This window comes from Centropristis striata, chromosome 3, assembly GCF_030273125.1.
Source record: "Centropristis striata isolate RG_2023a ecotype Rhode Island chromosome 3, C.striata_1.0, whole genome shotgun sequence".
Classification (NCBI taxonomy): Eukaryota; Metazoa; Chordata; class Actinopteri; order Perciformes; family Serranidae; genus Centropristis; species Centropristis striata.
Window position 1 is genome coordinate 33,785,880 of NC_081519.1, and position 6,061 is coordinate 33,791,940.

Sequence of the window (6,061 nt, forward strand, 5' to 3'; positions counted from 1 at the left end):
GTCATTGGTCTCCAGCGTGCACATGCCCCTCCCCCTTCCCTCCCACCCTCTTCTTGTCTCTCCGTTGTCAAGTCAACCAGCTGACTCACAAGAGACAGGTTGAGCCACTTCCGGTGGAAAAACTTCAAAATATAAATTATATAAATATATAATTTATTTGACAGTTCCACAACGTCCTCATAATTTCTGTAGTTTCCTGTAAAGTCTTAATTATTAGCTATTAAATAGGGAAAACATACATTTTAAGCAGAGTAAATTTGAATTAATTTATTATTTGAATCTTTATTCTCCATCATTTTTTTTCACTATAATGAGTAAAAAATTACAAAGTTCTTTCCTGGAGATGTCTTTAAAATTCTGACTTTAAATACATTTAAAACAAAAAACAAAAACAAAAAAAAACACATCCTAATGTATGTTTCTTGGAATGATTTAGGATTTAAAAATTATTATTATTATTATTTTTACATATCTGATTTAAAGTGTGTTTCAGAACATATGATGGAAAAAAATGAATTATCATTTCAAAAAATACATTAAAAAGTATACAAATATTTAAGTAAAATATAAATATTAAAACATTATTATTACTTATTTATTATTATTATTATTATTATTATTGAGATTTGGAGACAGGACTACAAAGTTTGTCGAAAGTTAAATAATTCATGATTGATTAAAGTCTAATCATTTAATGAATGGAAGTTATAAAAAACTTTACATTGACTTGTCATTAATCATACATTTTATGTAAAATCTTTCCAGGCAGAACGCCACAAACTCCACTTTGAAAATCATCAATTCCACCAACAGACATTTTAAAACACAAATAAATAAATACAATATGAACACACAACATACCATAATAATTTAATTACATATCGTTATCAAAATCTCTCCTCTTTAAGCTCAGAATTGTTGCAGGTGGAAGCAGGTTTTAGATGATGTCGAACTCATGATATCAGGTTCATTTAATGCTTATAATCTCACTTAATTTACCATATAAGACACTTCTTAATCAGGATATACTCTCACCATAACCTATTTAAATAATAATAAATCAATCATGCCCTTTAAGCAATCAGTGTCAATCCATGTTTCATATAATATTTAAACACTGTTTATTGCTTCACTTCCGGCTATTTTCAACTGTGACACATTTTGTGCATTTATTTTGAAGGCAGCATTGCTTCCTAACAGGGCTGCTTCTCTTCACTCTAAAAACATAAAAACATCACTTTTATTAGGTCTTCTCACTCTGATTTGTGTTTGATATTAAGATTATGTGTTGATAAAGAAACTGCCAGAGATTAAATACGAATAAGTCTCTTTTTTCTGACTTCCTCTCTCATAAACAGAAACTATTTGGTCATGAGATGAATAAATATTTCACTAAAGATCACATACATCAATATGATGGATCTTTACCTGTAAAGACTGTAAACACAATATTTTAGGAGACACACCTCTGACAGAGAAGTGTTTATATTTTTCAGTCTCTCTCTCTGCTCAAGTGATGTGTGAAATGGAGAAGCCTCCCTCTCCTCCCCCGAGACTCTCTCTGTCTCTGGAGGTAGCATATTACATGCGGGCTACAACCCCAATTCTTCTGAAAGCTCAGTGTTGTGCAGGACATTTCCCGTCTGCCTCACACAGCAAAGATCCTGGAGAATAAAGTTAGGGTCGGTCTGAGGTCAGCTGCAGAATGACACCTACGATTCCTTTAAAGGCACTTAATTGCAGAGCATACACACACACACACACACACACACACACACACAAACACACACACACACACACACACACACACACACACACACAGACGCACACACCTCCATCTGCCATGTGGGGATCAAGTAATTATCAGGCAGCAACAGAGATTACTGCCTCTGCACTTCAGTATTATTGTTGTTTTGTTGCAGGCAGCTCCCCCTCTCTGCTCATTAGTTTATATAATACAATTATGGGGAAGATCAAAACCTCTCTTTTATTATCTGATGAAATCTAATTTATGAGGACCATTTTATTAACTCTCTGTGCCCTTTAAAGAGAGATATTTCCTTGTATTCACTGTTGCCTTGCAGTCGAAATGACAGAATAGTTTATTTATACAGTTGAAACCAGAAGTTTACATACACTATATAAAAAGACACATATGCTTTTTTTCTCACTGTCTGGCATGAAATCAGAAAATCACTTTTCCTGTTTTAGGTCCGTTAGGATTACCAAAATTTTTTCTATTTGCTAAATGCCAGAATAACGAGAGAAGGATTTTTTAAGACAATTTTTATTACTTTCTTTAAAGTCAGAAGTGTACATACACTAACATTACTATGCCTTGAAACAATTTGGGATGTTTCAATGACAGTTTTGTCAGACCACAGGACATTTCTCCAAAAATTAAGGTCTTTGCCCCTGTGTGCATTTGCAAACTGTAATCTGTCAGTTTTATGTTTCTTTTGAGTAATGTCTTCTTCCTGGCAGAGTGGCCTTTCAGCCCATGTCTCAGGACTCATTTCACTGTGGATAATGAACCACTCTTTTTTTTTTTTTAAGATATTTTTTGGGGCATTTTATAGCTTTATTGACAGTAGAGACATTTAGAGTGAAAGGGGGAGACAGAGGGGAAGACATGCGTGAACCCGGGCCGCCCGCTTACGAGGACTGGGCCTCTGTGGTATGCGCTCTACCAGGTGTGCCACCGGAAACGCCCTTATAATGAACCACTCTTACCAGCTTCAGCCAGCATCTTCACAAGGTCTTTTGCTTTTGTTCTTGGGTTGATATGCACATTTTGGACCAAAGCACGTTTATCTCTGTTCATCAACTGTATGTATATACTCGTTGAATACCTTTATTTTGTAATTTTGGACGCTTTAAGAAATAAAACAGTTGAACCAGGGATGGGCAAGTGGAGGCCTGGGGACCGCATATGGCCCGCACCCTCACTTGAAGTGGCCCTCAGTACAACTGAAAAACAAAATAAAAACATCTTAAAAGTGCAGTGTAAAAATGCACAAAATTACTTCTTGCAATTAATGTTGGTCTGCTGTTCTTGCACTGAAAAAAAAGAAATCACAGTAAGTTTTATGTGCTTCAAACCTTTTGTATTCATATTTATACTGTCATACATGGATTTGAGCATGAAATATGTTAAGTTACTGCACTGTAAACATATTTAAAATTGCAGTTTCATCATATCTGGTGAAGTGCATGGTCCTATATGTGGCCCTGTGGTAGTGCCCCCCCCCAGCATTTAAGTTGCCCATCCCTGAGCTGAACGATAAGGTCAACTAGGAGCTTGGACTGTCCTCCCCCAAAATACGCGCCCATGTGTCGATTGTACACATTATTACGACCCACGTTTACGTTTGTAGTAAGCGGTGCCCTCTAGTGGCTGCAACAGTGATGTTAACAAGTTTAAAAGTGAAGGTGGTAAGCAAAGAAACAGAGTATAAAGTATGAGAAGAGCGGTCCATAGTGAGGGGCGTTCATGTCCTGTGTGAAAACAACAATAACATGAATATCTGTACAGGACTGACCCAATGGATGTGTCCTCCTCCCATTCTAAGGGAGATCACATTGGAAATGTCCAAAAGTAAAAATGTTATGTCTGTTACAATAAAGTAACAATGTTGAGATAGACCGATAATTGCTCTTTTTGTTTGTTCTATGTATTGGTCCTCTCATTATTCATATTGGTATAGTTATATATTTGATAATGTAGGCCAAAGTCACACTAGAATGCCATCCTAGTGGCAATGTTGGAGACTACCAGTAACAGAATTGTACATTTGTTAATAACTTGAATTGGAAATATAATAATTTTTATGACTGCATGGGAGAAATATGTTAATGTAGTTCATAAATGATAGATACAACACCTTATCCCATCAGTCCCAATTGTGACTGAACATAAATCACACTTTTTCACTAATTTTTCCACAAAAATCTTTAAAAATAATAGTTGATTATTTCAATGGGGTACTAATGACACATGATTTGGATATTTTCATGTCTGGGAAAAATTCGGGAATAAATGGGTTAATGATGGTCCATCTAATAGTTTTTGAGATATTTCAGCCTGAACCAAAGTGGTGGACAGATGGACCGAAACTGTCCAGTGTGTCTGAGGTGAGTTGATCCATTCAGCAGGAGAGCATCAAAGACTTCCAGAGCTTTTGTTTGACATCCTGGCCTCACCGTTGGACAGATGAATTCCCCAGAGAGCTTCGCTGCACAATGCACCGCTACAAGAGGGTCAGGAAACACAGAGCGGACAGAAATATGTAGCTGAGGTCACCAACGGCTCTGAACTCTCAGTTCAGCCTGAAGTCAGCAGCTCTGTCCTGCTCTGCACTGGATCTCGGCCCGTTACCCGAGATACTGCAAACATTTTCTGCATAAAGCACAAATCTAACCTCTTGCTTTAACAAGTGTTTAACCCTTCAGAGGCTGTACCGGGCTCAATCGCTCAGCTGACGACACTGATGTCAAAATCAAAATAATCAAATCAAATAGCCTTTATTGTCATTATATAGGCAACTATACAACGAAATTGAAAGTGCCACTGCATAAAGTGCATAGTAAGACAATCATAACACAAAACAACATGAGTAAAAACATTTAAAAATACCGAGCTAAACAAGGACAAAAACAAGAACAAGGACATGTGATGTAATAAATAAGTATAAAAATAAATAAATGGCTACTGAAAATGCTATAATTTATAAATGAGGTAGATTGTCTGATTTGCACATATCAATTGTATTGCACATATACTTATATATGTAGCCAAGTCTCTACTATACAGACAGACCCAATTTATGCTGAACCATGAAGTTTTTTGCATGCAGGACAAATATGCTATATTCTAAAAAAGACAAATAATGCTGTATTCAGGTCAGACCCAGTGTGTTATTTTACAGCTTGCTCTTATATTTTTCCTTATCATAGGATTATGCAATACAGTTGTAATAAGGCAGTTTCTTCTTCATGGATCAGATGGTGGAGACGCTGATGTTACCTGGGAGCTGTTAGCTTTGGCCACACTCTGTTGGCATGATACTGTATGTTTGCAGCCATCACTGCATATAAAACTATGCCAGGGAGCATTTCATGAACTCAGCTTGCCAATAATAGACCAATTAGCCTGCTAAATTGGAAATGATCAAAAGGCTTTTACAGTAATTCGTTTTCCAAACACAAGGCCCTATTGTTTTGAAAACTACTATAAATTTCAACAGAATCTGCTGCTAAGTTCACTGTGAACTTCATGTGAGCCGTTCAAGAAACAAAAGCTTGCAACATCAGGACAATTGTTTCATCGTTTTGGTGTTAATATCAAATTTTCTTCCTTTCCAAATAATTTACACAACAGTTCCCTTTCTAAAAAGATTCTTAAGAAAGCAAAGCTTGACAGGTGCAATAACAAAAAAGGGTTTGATGATCAAACACCGTCTCAAGTTTCACTGTTAATATCAAATTTCCTTCTTCTTCAGGATTCTTCCTAAGAATTTACGTAGCATTTCCCTTCAACAGAATTCTTAATAAGGCTTTAGACACAAAGTGTTCCCCTTTAATGTGCACAGTGACACAGAGAATTAGAGAGCGTTTGAAGGAGACGGAGGAAGATTCATCATCTCTGCCTCTGCTCTCCAGGGACACACGACAGAATTAACAGATGAACGCAGAATGAATCTGATCTTGTCTGTCCTAAATGTTTTTTTGTGTTAATGTGGAGCGCCGGGGTCAAACAGCCACAGTTCCCTCACAATATCCTACAAAACAACTGGACAAGAAGTGAAAAACAAGTTGCCTGCAGATATGACTTTTCAAGTGGAAGAAAAAAAGATCTCGATGTCCGTAAAAACATCCGCGAGGTGTTCATGTTAACCTGTTACTTAATGTTTACCCAACAGGGTGAGGTGGAGCTGCACACACCAAACACCTCTGCTGACTGACATCGTCACTCTGCACTGTTTGAACACATAAACAGGCCGCTGTGTGCAGAGCAGCGGCTGACACTTATTGTAAAAGGGATTTGGTTTACATACAGTCT